The sequence below is a fragment of the Hakea prostrata genome, chromosome 8 (assembly GCF_041222555.1).
Source record: "Hakea prostrata isolate BN-2017 chromosome 8, UWA_Hpros_2, whole genome shotgun sequence".
NCBI lineage: Eukaryota > Viridiplantae > Streptophyta > Magnoliopsida > Proteales > Proteaceae > Hakea > Hakea prostrata.
In genome coordinates, this window is record NC_142607.1 from 51,697,309 (window position 1) to 51,716,406 (window position 19,098).

At 33.8% G+C, this 19,098-nt stretch overlaps 1 non-coding gene across 1 annotated transcript; it reads right to left on the reverse strand.

Annotated features, from left to right (window-relative positions):
- Positions 1-15,034: 15,034 nt before the first annotated feature.
- On the reverse strand, positions 15,035-15,156 carry LOC149008494 (U6atac minor spliceosomal RNA). The gene has a single exon (XR_016175396.1). It is a non-coding gene; the product is annotated as a U6atac minor spliceosomal RNA (small nuclear RNA).
- Positions 15,157-19,098: the final 3,942 nt, after the last annotated feature.

A 19,098-nucleotide genomic window follows, 5' to 3' on the forward strand; every position in this document is an offset into this window, starting at 1 on the left:
GCATCTAAAAATCAACAACATGAAAACTTTGTTAGAAATTATCCTTTTCTTTATTGGATTGGGACTAATAATTATGGTTGAGAACAACAAACATCCATTTCTTTCGTACTTTACATACCTGTAAAGCCATCAACAACTACTGAAGCCACTAAATCATCAAAATAAGAAAAGTCGAGGATAAATAAATTGTTGGAGTTAACTTTTTTTAGCTAGCACCTAAACACTTAATGCTAAAGAAAGATCTCCGGCAAAAAGGTTAGCTAGAGCTTTCTTGAAAACACACTAGCCCTTGTCAATTCACAATGAAATTGTTTTAATCATTCATTTTACTTTTAGTTCCGTAAATTATTATCATTATGCACAAAAAGGAGGAGTCGGATGAGATGAAAATTTCACATACTTTCTGTAGCAAGAAGGAGCCGCACTAGACATATAATTTGGTTTTTTGATGAATATCTCGTAAGGTCTACCTCTTTTTGGTAACGCTTGTGAGGTATATCAGGTTGACCCATTTCCAACCATCGGTTATTAGAGTTCTTATTCGAGCGTTTTACTCAATAATAAAGCATTTCCTTTCTTTTTATTTGCTTACTACATTACTGCAATTATTATATCTCTTTTCTTTTCTTTTTTATTTGTTTACTACATTAGTTCAATGACTATATCTCTTTTCTTTTATTTTTATTTGTTTACTACATTACTTCAATGACTATATCTCTTTTGTTTGAAAGGAAGAAAAAATTGTTGACATAACAAACATTGAATAATTTTGTGTTATTTTATTTTTTTTATATTATCCATCTTTGCCATGTATGAAAATAAGAATAGTGTGGCAATTTTCTTTTTATATATATGTGGAAGATATTTTTTTTAATGAGATGGCAAATAACAAATTCACTCAAAAAAAACAGCAAACCATCTTACTTATTATATACTTATTAAGGACAAAAATAATTATTTGACCATATAGTGTACACTAGTGCATTCATGTGCCCATTACTCTATCTTTCTCACTCTCGTCTTCTCCATATAAAATATAAGACATACATAAATTATGTAAGAAGCGAGACACATAGACACGTTACCATATGACCAAGAGTTTAATCCATTCTGATACCTTTTTATAATATGGTTAGGATATCATTTTATTAGTGAAGTGTACACACTAACTTCTAATATTAATAAAAAAAGTATATATCTACTGACTTAAAAATATATAATTTCTTTACCACATTATATATATATATATATATATATATATAAAATTTCATGTAATAACAAAGAAGCATCGAAAAGTTCTAGACTTCTCCATAACTAGACATTAAAAAAAAAAAAAAAAAAAAAAGTCTGAATTCCATTTCATCCAAAAGGAAGAAAACTCTAGACTCCTTGTCTTTTTTTTTTTTTTTTTAAATAAGAATTTTTATTATTAAGAAATTAACTTCGTAACATTTTATATATATATTTTTTCAGAAAAGTATTATTATGAGATAATAATATAATATTCTCTTAGTACCGAAAACAACAGAAAATATGAAACATCAAAGGGACCGAAAGGCACGTGATGGGTCCCTCCATGTTCTCTTGGAGATGATCAAAAAATGAAAAAAAAAGAAAAGAGACGTGTTACCACTTACCACTGGGCTGCCAAAGCATTAAGTGACATCATCATCATGTGGGTCCCACAATTATTCCAACTGTACCTACGGCTTGTAAATTTACAATTTTTTAACATGTAAATTTACAGATTTACTTCGGGATCATTCTTCACGATCTCCATCTCAGGGGGCAGTGTAAATAAAGGGCGAACCGGTCATTTCATCAGTCTTGCGGTTTGACCGGTTTTCTGGTTCGGTCCTTAATAAGATCAAATTCGAATATTCCCTAAAAATTATCTTTCGTTCTTTCATTTTCATGATTCATCCATGAATGTGATTAATAAACTTCCGTGTTTGGTTTGGTCTTTCGTCTTTCGTTCTTACCAAAGTAAGACCAAATCTGACCCGGAAAACTGGCTTTCCTAATAAACCAAACAGACCCTTATCTTCAGTTGCCAAAATTGATTAGCTAATTTAAAATTACTATTGGTTATTTCATATTTGATCTTAGAGTACAGAGAGAGAGAGGTGGGTGGGACCCAACAAGATTTGGAATATTCTATGAAAAGATTCTGTTTTGGCCGTGATTTTCTCGTGATGGTCTCTTTGTCCCGGTGTGCAGGTGTCGTTCAACAGTTGTGGTTCCCAAAATTTGTGGCTGAGAGTTGAGAGGTTCTGTTGAGTGAATAAAAAATGCAGTGATGCTTTCTGTCTGAACTTTATCTGGTTTCGAGTTTTCTAACTTGTGGTGATGGTGGTGGGACTTGTGAGTAGCCATGGCTCTCTGGTAGGGACCTTCTTGGGCATCATCTCCTGTTATTTTTTGGGGATTTGAAGTGAAAGTAGATACACACATATCCGTACACGTTTGAGTTGATTGGATTTTCTAACACGTTGTGATTTTGATATAACACACACATGTCACAATCCATGGGAGGGGAGTGATAGCTCTCTCTCAACTTAAATGTTCTCCCACCCTACCCTTCACGAGATTGTGTCTATGTTTGTTGGATCAAAATTTCGATCGAGATTTCGATTTCAAATGTTGATTTACTAAATTCGCTTAATAGTTCAGCACATTTATAGTACTGAATCTAAGCAAAATCTCTCTGTATGACCACAAAAGATAAGGAGTTCACAGGAAAAAATATAAAAAATTTAAAGGTGAGACCCACAATGTGTCATTTGTGGTCCTAAGGCATTGGAGGAGCACTTGACAGGGGAGGTGATCCATACTCGTTGGTGTTGGAGTTCACCTCACTAACACGGGTTTAAATCCAAAGCTCAAATGGTCTGAGAAAATTTTAATCTACATGATTGGATGATTGACACATATTCCATTTAAAACCAAAATTCTCGCTTTTAAGAAAGAAGAGAAAAGAACTGCATTCAAATATTTTTATATTTTTTAAAATAGAGGATTTTATATTTTGATCGATATGCGTCAAGTATCTAACCATATAAATTGAATTTTTCCTTTTTTGTGAGAAAAAGATCTAACGTTACGAACACAATCATGACATTTGGCACTTTTCATTTAAGGAAAGTCTATCTTATCAATGTTCAAAGATAAAGCCTCCCCAAAATGTAAAGGACTGTAGGCAAAGTGTTATTTTTAACCGAGATTTATAACTTGTAAATTGATGGTTTTTTAATTACATAAATATCATTATAGTAATACTAACAAAGGATTAGGTGGTTTAATAGTTTAACAATGATTAAAATCAAATTTTGACTTCCATTATCGATATAAATAATATCCCTCAACCCTAATATATATTCAATCACCAGTTCTCAAAAGAATAATTAAATTGGATGAGGCGATTTTGGATTCTCATCCATCACTTCTTTAATATGTTCTCATCTCAAGGTTCCAATAATGACAATATAATTTTTACACAATCAAGGATCATAATGCAACGAGAAAAAGATTTGTACCATTATCACCAAAGGTCAACTTAGTTGGTACTAATTAATCGAAAAAGCTTTAGTCCTGCCCATTAACGTCCTATGAAATTTTAGACCGTCGAATCAAGAACAGTCGAGATTAAAATCTGACTGAAATATCAAATCCGACGGTCTTTCCTATCTTGCAGGACTAAAGCACAGTTGAGTGATTAACACTTTCTAGTAGAGAGGTCAAGTTCGATCCTTCATTATGGTACATGTAATGGTTTTCATCCCCTTATTTCCAGTAATTTAACATAAAACACCCATCACAAAAACAAAAAAGGTTTGTACCATTAATGGTCATATTAATTGGTTCAATCTTCTTTGATTGTATTTATAGTAACTCCCACCCTTATTTCCACTAAATTAATATAAAATATTTTTTATTAAAAAAAAAAAACAATTGATCCAAGGCCAAAGGTAAAATAACAACCATAAAAGGATCAATATATGACTTATATGCAAATTAACTTCAAGCATATCTCTGGAGGATAAATTTCTATGTAATTTACATATATACAGTAAAATTTTATTCTTGCTTCAATGAGATTGAAACTTTTTTCATACTAAAGGTATTAGTACTCACCAACTAAACCCACCTCTTCAGAGTACAAAGAGAATATCATTGAAGTACATTTATGAAACTAGCGATGCAACAATCTTGTAAATTAATGTTAATATAAAAATCATTCAAATATGGGTTTTACATGACATGTGGTGGTTTTGCTTCCAAGTGATTAATTAAATGAACAAGTCCAAAACTTGGTAGAAAAATCTTAATTGTATTTTTCAATTTGTCTCGACATTCTATGTGATGTAAGAAGCTTTCGAGTTCTTATTTGTCACTTCACAGGTTTTTTTGTAACATGATTTTCAGATTACGACGTGTAATACTCTTAAGATTCAACGGCTGTTGTTATAAGAGCGAAGGGAATCACAACACGTTGGATCTCATAAATATTACATGTCACGATCTAAAGACACTAAGAAATTAAAATTCCTAGTTTGCCAGTAAAGGAACTCCATCTTTGCTTCCACGGTGGAAATCTTTCTCAAAAAGTTATCAAATCCAAATGATAAAGCGAGTGCAAAATTTTCATGGTCCACTTCTTCCTTTCTTATATGTAATGCGTTGCATTTGATTAATGGCATTAAGGAGTGCATGGATGTATTCTGCAGAGGGTCTGGTCTATGCATCAATCGAAAGAAATCTTCAGTTTTTTTTAGCCCCAATACGCCTAGTCGATGGAGACGTTGGTTCTCTCGGTCCTTAAGATTACCTCAAGGGTTGATTCCTCAAAAATACCTTGGTCTTCCTTTGGATTTTCACAAGTATAAGGCAGAATTTCTTCATGGGATTCAGGACCGTGTTCATTCGCGTATTGCTGGGTGGAAGAGTAAGTTATTATCTCATGCTGGTCGTGCGGTGTTGATCAATTCGGTTTCCTCTACCATTTCCAATTATGCTGGCCTACATCTGCTACTGCCTAAATATCATCATGATTCAATTAGGAAAGCTCAAGCACAATTTCCGTGGGGAGAAAATTCTGTTGGGGGCAAAATTCATTGGATTGGTTGGGATCGAATCTGCCAGCCAAAGTTCTATGGGGGTCTTGGATTCAAAGGGTCTCAGATGCACAATCTTGCTCTTATTTCCAAATTGGCATGGAAAATTTGGTCTGAACCTGAGCTTTGGTGGACTAAGATTCTTAAAGCTATTTACTTCCCTTCTTCTCATTTTCTTGATGCTCCTACCGGTTACAGGCCTTCTGCTATGTGGAGGGGAATATTGGCAGGTCGTGATGTTTTAAAGAAAGGCCTCTTATGGAGCGTCGGGGATGGTAAATCTATTAGACTTTGGGAAGATGCGTGGGTTCCCTCTACTATAAACTATAAGGTGGCAACACCTAAACCTGCAGATTGTAGTACTATTTGGGTTTCAGATTTGATGGATGAGCATCGTTGCTGGAGAGTCGATTTGCTACACCAACTATTTCATATATGTGATGTGGTTGCAATCCTTAAAATTCGACCGTCATTTGTGGAAAGGGATGACTGTTTAGTATGGGGTCCTGCTGCTAATGGGATTTTTTCAGTTAAAACTGCATATCAGCTATTGTATAATGAGAAGCAGATCAGCCTTAGTCAAGCTCCTTCCTCTTCTTCTTTGCATCCATATCAGTTAATGTCTTCACCTATGTGGAAGATGATTTGGCAGGCTAAAACTTTACCCAAGATCAAATTCTTCTTATGGCGGTTATTTGCAAATGGCATTCCTTCTTGTTCAGAGTTAATTAAAAGAAATGTTCCAGTGGAGCCTTTGTGTCCTCGGTGTGGTATTGAAGATGAATCGGCTGATCATATTTTTTTCAAATGTCAGTTTGCACAGGCTGTTTGGTTTGGTTCATCACTCTCACAAATCTTAGATACCTCGTCAGAAAATATCGCACTTACTTGGCTTCAAGATTGGTGTCGATTGAAGAGAAGGGATAAGAAGGCTGCGATGGTTCCGTTCTGTTTTGCCTCTTTCCTCATATGGTACATTTGGAATGCGAGAAATGCTCTAATCTTTTCGGGTATATCTTCTTCTCCTGCTGTTGTTATTTCTCAGGCTCAATCTGCAGCTTTGGAGTTTCTAAAAGTGTGGTCAGTTCAGCCTGTTAATGTGGATGAACACTTCATGCCGGGCTGGTGCTGTCCTTCGCGTGGTTGGATTAAGATCAACACTGATGCTGCATTTTGTGTGACACAATCTTCTGGGGGTTATGGTTTTATTGGGAGGGATCATAAGGGCTCTATTCTTTTTGCCATTTCTGACTTTGGGATGATGGGCTCAGCTCTTGAAGGTGAACTTTTGGCTCTTAGGGAGGGGCTTCTCTTTGCGGTTCATGCTGGTTTTACACGTCTTTTCCTAGAGGCTGATTGCTTGGTTGCAATCTCTGGTTCTAAGCAGGGGCGTGCTGATTCGTTCTCTTTGTCCCCTCTTGTTGATGAGATTCTCTCTTTGTGTGGCCCTCCCCTCCGTGTTTCATTCTCGTGGATTTCGCGATCATGTAATCTGATTGCTGATGCTTTGGCCCGTGGTGGTCTGTCTGTTGGTTCCAGGTGTGTTTGGCCTGTGAGCTCTCCCTGGCTCCTGGATTTGTTATCCCAGGAGTTGGGCGTATGTAACCGTTCTGCTTTTGAATAAAGTGCGGTTTACCAAAAAAAAAAAATATGTAATGCATTGCATTAAGATAAACCCAACTGATTTTTCTCAAGTTCTTTAATTCTTTAATTACTTTATTCATAAGAAGTCAACATCACTTCTTCAGTATAGTCCAAGCTAGTGAATTATTATACCAAATGGTATCTGAAAAGATTTTGTATGTTTTCAAAAATAATGCCCAAGCATAGAATACTATGACAAACATAATAATTAATATTTTACATAAAAACAATCATATATATAAATGATGATATTTTTTTGGAAAATTTACAATAAATAATATTAGAAAGAGGATAGATATATTAGAGATATACAATGCGTAAGCAACACTCTCACTCCAGTAGTATTCATAAACAAATCTACCTTATCATTGTTTAGAAGTGAACTCCCTCTTAAATATATAATAAAGAGGCAGAAGATTTGAACACTAAAAGTTATCCCTAAAGATGCAGTTAAGGTGCACGTAAGTTAGTTAGATAAGCTTAATTTTCTCCCCCGCAAAAAAAAAGATAAAAGATAGAAGTTGTAATCCTTCTTTTTATCACATAAATAATATTAGAGTAATGACGAACGATTGCGGGGGTGAATTATGCTACAAAACCACCAAAAAATTGGCCCGTTGCCATTGGCAATGACCAACGCCTGGAATAAATATACCAGGATTTAACTCTTCTCGATGGCATATGTATGTAATAGCCCCATTCCCAGTATATATAAAATCATCAATGTATGCCTCTTAATAAATATGTTTGGACTCCATATGTTAAAAAACTTTTGAAAGTTACTTTTTTGGACTTAGCATCCCATTCTTATCTAGTCCTAGTGAATTGCCCTATAACATTATCCACACAAGTTACAAAATCCGATCAACCTACCTTAAAAAAAGCAAAATCAAAATTATCAAGTTTCAAAATTGACAAAAGTGTCCAGTCACTCAGTAAACTAGATAATCATGTGAAGAAAATAAATAAATAAATTAAAATTTTAATCTCATACTATAAAGTATTAATCTTTACCAACTTTTAAGCAACTATTTAAAGTAATAAAAAGAAATTAAAATATATTTTCTAAACTATTGCAGCAAATTTTTGAATCAATTAATATAAAAGTCCTTTAAAATAGATTTTAGATGGCATGTGGCAGTTCCTCTAGCTTACGAGTGACTAATTAAATAACTCAATCCCAAAAATTTCCACTTGCTTACAAAATTATGTGTGAACCAAGTCCAAAACTTGGGTAGAAGAATTCAAATTATATTATAATTTTCAATTTGTCGCCTCACTCATTTGATTATTGTGATATAAGAAGTTTACAAGTCTTTCTTTGCTACTGCACAAGCATCTTACATGGGTTTTTAGATTGTGACATGTAATAATATAAAAATCAACGAGTGTAATTAAAAGAACGATGAGAATCATAAAATGTTTGATCTCATAGATACTGCATGTCATGATCTGATAACAATAACATATAAAAATTTATAGTTTGCCAGTAAACGAACTCCATCTAGCTTCCATGGTGGAAACCTTTCTTCAAAAGTCATCAAAAAATCCTAATCATAAAACTAAATACAAATTTTAATTAAAGTTCCTTTCTTACTCTCTTTCATATATCCTAAACCCAACTGAATTTTCTAACGTTCTTCAATTACTTTAATCTCAACATCACATCTGCTTAGTCCATGCTATGATTATTATATCAAATGCTTTTGAAGATCTTTTATAGTTTAAAATATAATGTCCAAGCTTAAGAGAAAAACGACAAACATAATAATTAATATCATATATGCAAGCAATCATACAAAAAGAATATTATTTTTTTATGAAATTTTAAATAAAATATTAGAAAGAGGCCAATAGAGATGTTGGATGCTATGTCTCTCTCTCGAAGTAATCTATACATCCCTCAAAGGAGTGAAATGAAACATAACCACATTAGATGCAAATGTACAATTAGGGCTAGTTTCGTATCTGAATCCAAAGATTTCAACTTTCTATATTCATGAATTGAAGATTTATGCATATTTAGTTGTAAGACACCACTAAATTCATGAAATTTAAGAATTTTATTTTTTGCCAAAAAACGTTAATTAAGACATTATTGGATATTGGGTGAAATCCATAGATTTCACTATAAATATATAATTGATGAGATTTGCAGATTTATGCGGAGTAGTCCAACAAAACTCTATGAACTTCGATAGATTTGAGGCTAATCAAACAAATAATTTTTGGACCATGAATCTGTAGATTTAAAATTCCATTTCATTTCAAATTTCTAGATTCATGTAACCAAATAGCCCCTAAGCATTAGCCTTCATTATTTAATGATTTGAGATGATAATTTCATCCATGAAATTGACCTCAAGCCACCAAATACACTCGTGTTAAAATTATTTATTTATTTATTATTTTGGTAATTATCAAACTAATCATACAAACTAGGGCCTAATAGACCCAGGTGGAAAATGTAAAAAAAAAAACAAAATTTTAAATTCAAGACTTTCTCAATTTTACTGTCAAACATATCATCACAATGCAAAAAACACATCCATTCCCAGAACTAAACGAACCTATAGTCTCTAGTTTTCAACTTTATACAGCTAATTAGCCAATATATGTTGTTTGATTTAATAGCAACCAACTAGAAATGCATCAATCAATTTTTGTCGAGGCCGACTACTCCCTGGCTGATAGAGACAATTCATGATCTCCTATTCTTAGCAACCAGGATACAAGCAATTCCTATTGACACATCTGAGGAACATGAATTCCTAATGAAGGCTAATCTTTTAGCAGAATCGGCGTTGGAGGAACAAGAACCAAGAGAATGTAACAACATAACAAGTAGCTTGTAATAAGCTTTGTTATCTCTTTGTTTGTAAAAAAAAAATAAATAAATAAATAAAATAAAAATAAAAAACTAACTTATAAAGCTAATTGAAATTAATTCATTAATCATCCAATCACTGTCACAATTCCACATTCAATTTTGGCTCCTCCTAGCTGGGACCCAAGCAACCCAGTCATTTCTATCATGAATCTTGGCCATTAATTTTATCGTATAGCACAACTATGAACAACCACCACTAGAAAATGGACATCAAGAAGTAGGGTTTTTTCTTTTTTGTTTGTTAATGTGATTGTATTACTTTCTGTCATTACCATATTTGGTGATGAATCTTGTGATTTGCTTCGATTCTCTTTCCTTAGTCATTTTCAGATTTGAAATGAAAATAACCATGTCCATTCAATATTTTACAGGTGTGGTGTTTTGTTACCTTGGATGAGAGTGACTACCTCAGCCCATCATAGAGGAAACACAATGTCACTATCCATACTGTATATATTAATTGCAGTGGGTACCACAGTGGTTGCTATCTTTCAACTCTAAAGGTTGATTTTCTATTAAATCATATATTGATGGTTATAGTAATAAAATACATGAAGATCAGTGTAACAATTAGGGGAGAAGATCCATAGTATGGTTTGAAGCAGTACCTGGATAAGATTATATGAATCCCATTGCATATATTCTAGTGGGTTCTGCAGTAAAACCTCAAATCTCCTCAGCTAATTGACCAATGATCTGCGAGTATCTTACAAGAAATGGTTAATAATGCAATTGAAATATCACAGTTAAAGAAAATACTAAGTTTAAAAGAATTATCATTTTTCAAATTGAGAGCATAAAATAATTATAAGAGCAAATTGCATTGGCACCTCAAAATGGAGGCTTTAAAGCACTAACATTTTACTTTATGTTTGAAAAACATAAAAACCCTAAAATTGAATTTTCATTGGATTCATTAGTATGCTAATTTCATCACTGAAAACCATTAAATCAATCTTCTCTCTTTTTCTTCATATTTTGATAGAGAATATTTTTAGAATTGAAAGAAAATAAACAATAATTTAACAGTATTTAGTGATAAATTGAACTAATGTGTCTAATGAAAATTTTCAATTTTAGGGTATTTATATTTTTCAAACATAAAGTGGGGGTGTTTGTACTTTAAGGCCTCCATTTTGAGGTGTCAATATAATTTACTCTAATTATATTATCTAAAACTAGAAGACATTTTAAATACACACCCATCAAATCTGTATTTATTCTTTTGCCATCTATCACATAAATGTGCAGTTCTTCATCAACTGTCTCCTTTTGTCTCCCAGGTTCTTGAACTGAAATAACCTTCTTTCCATCAAGATGTCTCTCACAACATCATACCACAAGAGGCCCACAATTACTGGTCCATTCTATCATGATTCATGGTCCCAGCTTATCTTTGTTAGGCACATTAGGACTTTTATAATGTATGAACTATCTTACCAACTAGAAAATGGAGAGGATGATGGGTTCTTAATTTTGGAGTCCATATGAATGTCTATTTGTTGTTTTCTGTACGTGGCTTACAACCAGTCTCTAAGCCCAAGTCTTGAGAGATGAATAAAGGAAAAGCACACCCGTTTATGTCTCTAAATTATTGCAAAATGGAAACCACATAGGTTGCTTTCTTTCTCACTTTCCTTAGTCAATTTCAGCTTTCAGATGAACACAATCATGCCCATCCATTTGTCCTTCTATTTTGATGCATTGACACCTGCCGTGGTGTTGGTTATGTTGGATGAGAGCTTATCAACTACCTCACTTCTTTTCTTTTAAAGAATAATAGATATAGATAGATGTCAGAATTCAAGGTGGCCTGGTGGGTTTATTTCCTTTCTGTTGTTTTGTATTAATTGCAGTGGGAACCACAGTGGTTGAGCTCTAACCTTACAATCACATGCATGTCCAACAAATAATTTTTGCAGTTTGGTTGCATTCATTTTTATAAATTTTTGGTGAATTTCATAACATTAGATAGCAATACCAATCTGACAATAGCTTTTCTACAAACCATGTTCATCATATTATAAGATGATGGTGACATATCTTGATACATATGGATTAGTGTATTTCAGGTACAAATTTTACTCACAATAGAGAATTAACAACATATATGCTAGAAGTAGTTAAGTGTTCAAAACAACTAAAAAACCAGCAAATAATGTAGCTGATCAAAACATGTATCCACAATAGCAATGAAAGCATTTTTCATATCAGCAGATGAACACATTAGGTACGATGGATGATTCACCGAACTTGAGACGAAAATGGGCAGTGTAAATAATCTATTATAAGTCATTCTACAAAAACACTAACTTAGACTACATAAACAAATAAAATTGTCCATTATGTCGTCACTATGCTAGGGTAAATACTAGGCTTACGAACGTAGAAGTTCTGTTTCTTTTAAGCAGAAAACGTAGAAGCTCTCAAAATTCCAATAGATTACTTCAATAACTGAATTTACCATTTGGAGCAACTGCTGGTCTCTTGAAGATTGGATTCCAGTCACAAGGAAGGCTTGGCCCATAACAGCTGCACCAGACTTATTACAGCTAGGGAAACAAATAGAAAAAATCACACTTACCATGTTACGTTTCCGTGCATCACTACACAATCTTGGCTTCTTAGTTTAGCCCATGATACTTTTGTCTCACAAAACACTGCCCAATGGATACCCATTACCCACCATGATCTTTGTATCTCTTAATTTTCTTGTTATTTTTATCAGGGAAAAAGAGAGAATTTACTAGTTATTTAAAGTGGATTTTCATCATGTATTAAAGAAAGATGCTTATAATTGAAAGTGACAGGAAAAAGGTTTCCAAGTATAGTGTAAGAAGGTAAAGAAACCTAGGGAATCCTTTCTTAATTTAATTTATAGTTAAAATAAAGATTTTTGGTTACAAAAGAATGCGTCCTATGTTACACTTCTACACGTTCTACATAGAATTTTTCGTAGGACAAGATAATCAATGATCATATTAGAATTGGTTTAGGAGTGGCTTCAATAAGTGATAAACTTCGAGAAAGTAGCAGCTTCAATAAGTGATAAGCTTCAAAAAATCGTTTAAAGTGACATAGTCTAGTTCAATGGAAGCCTATAATGCCCATGTATGAAAAAGTGATTTAATCCAAATTGAAAGAATTAAAAGAGCATAAGATGACCTTAAGAGAAGTGGTGAGAAAGAATATGCATAGCTTAAGCCCTATATCTAGTATGACCTTAAATGGAACTGATTGGAAGGTAAGAATCTATGTAGCTTAAGCCCTATATCAACCTTTGGAAGGAAAAGAAAATCAATAAATAAGGTACACTAAATCAAGAATTAAGAAGAAAAAATATACAAGTTATATAACAAAAAACTTATATAACAACTAGCCAAGATAACATGTTAAATCAATCTAATCCAGTGATCAGACCTTATAATATCTACTCAAATTATTAGATGTATCAATAAAAGCATGATTTTAGCATTTAAATTTTTCATGGACACGTTGTGTACACAATCATTCATGATGTAGAATTTTTTCATCCTGATCTAATCTGGTAGTCCCATCAGAGACATGATTGAAAAAGTACATGTAATAGTACTAATTACAACGATTACAATTTTTTGAAGATGAAAAGCAAATCTTGAAAAATGAACAATTAATTTGATAATTTGTCTGAATATTTGACTCACTAAAATCTGCACATGTTAAAGAAGCCCATTTGAGTTATGAATCAGCATCACACATCCACCTCTTGGAAACCCGTTATTCACTGTTTTAGCGCCCACAATGAAGTCTGATCTCATTTGCTTTTTATTTCTTCTTTCAGATTCCTGTTAAGGTTTTTCTAAAAATTGTTCTCAGTTTATCACTATTAGTGAACTGATGTAGTCTTAGATGGTCTAAGGATCAAAACAGGATCTCAAATAGAACAAGCTCGACGTGGGAAAATCTGGGGTTGGCCCAAAACCAATTGGCTTATTGGCTTGTTAGATTATGATCTTGAAAGGTTGTGAGGTGATATGGGTGTTGTGGAGTCAATGTATAATAATGTGGGAATACGAGATGGGATTTATGGTGTCTAACAATGGATGGGATTTCAAGATTTTGAAGGGCTGAGATGGGTAATCTCAAGGTTGTACTGATATGGTTGTCATTGGAGTCGACGTGTAACACTGAGAAATATGATATGGGAATTAATGGTGTCTAAAAATGGATGGGATTTGATTTTGAAGGGTTGAGATGGGTTATCTCAATTGATTTGAGATGAATACTCTGGTAAAGATTAATGGGAACTGTTTAGTATTTCAAGTTTGAAAAATATTGAATGGGTAGAACTAGGTCTCTTGAATTACTTAGGTCTATAGGTTTTTGTTTTTGTTTTTGTTTTTTTTTTTTTGGGGGGGGGGGGGGGGGGGTGATAAACATGGACTGTTGTAGTTGATATGAGGTGAAATTCAGATAACAGTGTAGGCTACAGTGTGCAGAAGTTGTGGTCAAATTTTGGTATAATTCTATTGGAAGATTGACCAAGATCTTAAAGGGAAGCTGGGGTTTCTTGATGGGATCGATCTCAAGAAATTGCGCTGCGACTTTAGCTTTTTGATTAATAAGGGGCTGTAAAGGGGAGTTAAGTAGAAGGATTGATATGCAGGACCCCATGGAGATATTTCTAATGAATTCTAATTGTTATTTTAGATTGTGAATAGGTTATAATGGCTAGAGAGGTTTAGGGAAAACAAAAGAGGGGGGGGGGGCATTAGACGATTAGAAGAAGAACCCTGGGGATGGGTGATTCAACTTACTGTTGATTTGAAGAACAGCAAGCTGAAGGTTGGAAGGAGACGTTGATCTTGCAGAAATTTCCAGCACCAAGATGGAGTTTTCAATGGAGATTGAATAGGGAAGTATAGGAAGCCTTAGAAGGAGGTGAAATCGAGCATCAATCAATCAATAACACTAACTCAAAAGCAGCAATTGCTCCGAACAAGCTTTCATGAACTAACTCATGGGCTCAACTGAGAAATTACATCCGTATTAATAGCCACACTGACTGACATAATACTCAGACTGAAACTTTTGACTCAATTAGACTAGAGTTACTGTTACATGAACAAACAACTCAAGGCTAATTGAAATTTAAAGTATCCCTAAGCTCACAATTTTAGGTGGCGTTGTAGGGAGGAATCCACATCTGGGGCTGTTTCTAGGCAGCCAAACTACATAATGAACTTCTGCTCTGCTGGGTTTCCTCTAGGCCTTTCAATGCTGAACCCAAGAATAATCAGTGTTATATTTATCAATGTCCCCTAGCACTTTTGTAAGCAGCAATGTTATGGTTTCTCTGGATTTTTTTCTTTATCATGATATAAGGATATTTTTTTCTATAGATAGGTAAAATTTGGGCAAAGATCCAGTGTGGTAGGTAGCCTTATTTGGATGTGTAAATAGAGAAGCACGAAAGCTCCTCCCATCCCTTTCAGGGGAGATGCCAACCCTCTCTCGTTTCAACAATATAAGGAGCTGTTATAATGCCATAGATTTTTGTGATACTTAAGTGCCTTGTCTAAATAAGATCCTTAATTTTGAACTCTGAAATGTTCTATCCAAGAACATCATTGTTTGCTTTGATCATTTTCTGTCTTGTACTTATTCAGATATTTTAGCTTTCTCTTAATTTTGCATATGTTGTTTTCTTGAATGTTTGTTTCACAGTAGGATTGATCTCTCCCTTCACTATCGTCAGCCGCACATACAGCCTTCAAAATAGATATATATACTTAACTCTTGTTGATAAATTCTTATAAAATTTTCATTGAATCCCGAATTAATGTCTCAGCTGTGGTTCTGGTTTAACTGAGCTTTTGAAACCTAAGGCAGGGAGTCCATCTTACAACTTTCTACTGTTAACCCAATTTTTCTCAGTAGGCCCAGTTCCTGCATCTCTGTTTGTGCTGTTCCATTACAACCCTGAAGTTCAACCTGAGGATGCCCTGTTTTTGGTATTTTCTTCATCTTCTAAATGATCACATCTTGCTCCACTCAACTTAATTCCATGAAACTTCACCCAACATTTTCTGTCACACGTTAGTGTAACTGTGTAAGAAACTTCATTCTGAAAACAAAAACGAACCTTCATTCTGATCACAAAAACCTGTCTAAACTATTTGTATTCTGTTCTGGGTGCTGGAATACAGAGCACCATGCAATTCTTTTGAACATTTGTTTTTTCATAATTTAGCAACACTTTCATAATTCACCCTTATAACCTGTCCGATTTCAGCCATTCTGAGCTCTAGATTTTGAGCCATGAAGTTTCCACCCCTTATATATCATCCAGTTTTTTTCCTTGCCTAGTATGGTGCTCAGTTATCCATCAATATATCCAGCAGAATTGACATAAACTTCATTAAAATGTCCTCCTATACCCAAAACAATATTCTGCCTGGTTTAGATCAGTTTGACTTGCTCTTTTTGAGGCATTAAAGTTCCTCCTAATCATGGTTATCTCAAGTTTAGCCTGAATAAACCACTATCGTGTATGGAAAAAAACAAAAACCAGCAAGTAGGTACACAGAAAACAAATCTAGTGGACAAATAATTCCAAGTTAAGTGTTTCAGCAAAGTTGGATGAAAATCCGGATGTTAGATCTTAGAAATACTGAAGTTTCTCATTGTTGGAATGAAACTGAAAATGAGGAAAAAGACTGACGTACTATCAAGATTTAGAACCTCAATTCAGTTAAAAATGAATGACCTGATTTCATTGTTGAACAAAAATAATAACAATGATGACATGATCTAAGAAATAAACACATGATAAAACATCAAATTCCAGAATTCAAGATCTGAAAATTTAGAAAGTGAGAAACAGACTTGCAATAGAATTCCAGATGCTCTTTAAACCAGGACCACAGCTCCTATAAGAAAATGATGGAGGGAAACCACCAAAAGAAAGAATATGCAGCTATATCGCAACCCTAGGTAGTAGAAGGCAAACCCAGGGATGGATTGGGTTTAGCCAAAAAAAGAATCAGGTGACTGTCTATTAGCATGAAGCAGAAGTGACCTGTGAAACGAGGAATTAGTGGATAACGTCTGATTTCTAAGACCTACAATCCCTCCCAGGTGGAGTGTCTAGGTGTTTCAGGCCATCGTTAATCTTCAGTCCCACAGCCAAAGGTCATGTTTAATTAGGAAATCTGGTCTCACTTGATATCCAAAGATTAAGGTTTCAGTACAAATATAGCAAGTGGGTGTGTATCATCCAAGTTTCACACTGTTATCCATTAATCTTCTCTGATGGGACTGTGGATCACTGTAGGGATAAGAGTAGTAGAAGGAACAGCAAGCTAAGGAATCGAATTAAGAAAACAAGTGCCTTAAAAATCAACAAAGTATTTCAGAAAAGTTTGACGAAAATTTGGAGGTTCGATCTTGAAATACTGTAGAATCCTATTTTTGGTAGGAGTTGGAAACTAGAAAAATCAAAGATCTCAAATTCAGGATTTTGGTCTGATTTCTTCGTTTTAAGTAATAATGATGGTGACCTAGTTTAAGAAACAATGTTAGAATAATTACAGATAATTATGAATCAGATTCCACATCTCAGGATCAGAAAATTCGGAATTTGCGTAAGTAAACTTGCAATGAGATTCTAGGTTTGAATGCAAATCCATAGCAGGTCTTAAATGAACAGTTCAGAATTCAGAGACAATTACTGAACCAAAGAACAAGATAAACTAATATCACACATATTTTTAACAAAACAGAAAACACAATTTAAATAAAAAATATATAAAATCAGAGTATTATCAAATACCTGTAGGAGAGAAACGGATGTTCTACGCTTCAATCAAGAAACAGCGACAAGGAGATCTTAAGCAGAAAGTGAGACCGAAACACGCTCTAGAACTACAGTGTTTTTTTTGGATTTTTTGTTTTTTTTTTTTTTTATACAAATGCAATTTTTCATATATAAAGAAATTAGAATAAATATATTACACTAGCAAGGGTTCAACCCACTACCTCTTAACCAAAAAGCAAAGTTCTTAACTATTCCACTAAGTCTCCATTGGCTCTAGAATTACAATATTGATTGTCGTTTTTGAGCCTTGATGAGTAAAGAGGCACAGTCCTTTTGGAAATGTAAAATGGCTTTTTGGTCCAAGAAAATTATTTATCCAATTTTTTATATGTATTTTTTTTATATTTAAAAATTGAGTCTAATAACTCATCCATCATCAAATAAATTTTTTTTTTTTTTGAAAAAAAATTATATTAAACTCTCAAATGAAACACTAGAGGTTGAGAAAGAAGAGTTGACAAATAATGAAGGTGGAGATTGGCACCAAACCCCTGACAATTTGAACTGATTAGCTCCCCATAACATCACAAAAACGTAACATTGAAAACTAGGAAACAACTTAATATCTTTTAAACAATGTCATAGCTTGGCCAATTGAGGGGTTGAACTTGACCATTCAATGCCAATACGACAACTTGGCAATAAAAAAAAACAATAGCAAATTGCATCCCTAATGGCTTCAAGTTCTATTTAAATAGTTGAATAATTCAAAGAAAATGAAGTTTTTGCTACCACAAATTTGCCATTGAGATCCCAAATGACACTACTCCTATTCGCAAGCTCGATGGAGGACTCCAATGCCGCATTGTGAAACATTGGTCCACTATGAGTTGGCACAAGGTCGGTTTAGGTTTGTTTTTCAAAACCCTAACCCTAATATTAACCATAAAACAATTAATCAATGCATAATTTCATATTGTTAATGTATCTGTATGAGAAATATGCTACAATAGGATAGGTTCATTTTTTTTTTTTGGGTAAAAGGTCATGGCTGCTTGTTGTACCAAAAATCTCCTACAATGTAATGGGATTAGCCGAGGGGTCCTATCTCACTTCAACACCCCCCCCCCTTGGGCCATAATTTTGAGCTCAAATCTTGTATGGACTTAGGGTGGTTTTGGGCCACTGACAATTAATGTGTACCTTTAATTATAGACGTAGCTTTTCTAAACTCTCGCGAGAATGTGAGGACCTATCTTGACCTTGGTGTTAGGGCAAGAATAAGATGACTGCCTTTGAATTAAGGGAAAGAACTGCTCCAATGTCTTTACACAATTTATTCTATGTCGTTCTCATATAATAAATAAATAATCAACTAGCTACTCAACCCAAACCTAATACTTAAATTTTGGCTTATTAACAAACAAATTCTTCAATTGATCTTATCTTGTTGGACCTAACTTTGATATCTCCTTCTTGTATTTATATGACCTCATTTGGCCAAAAAGAAAATAATAATAATATAAAATAAATAAATAGTATACATGCACTAGCATCTCTTTTCCCTTTTAAATTAACTTTGAAGCAAACCTTCTCTTAAATTAATTATTTGAAACAAATCCGAAATTCAAGCAATCTAGAAATGGTGACAT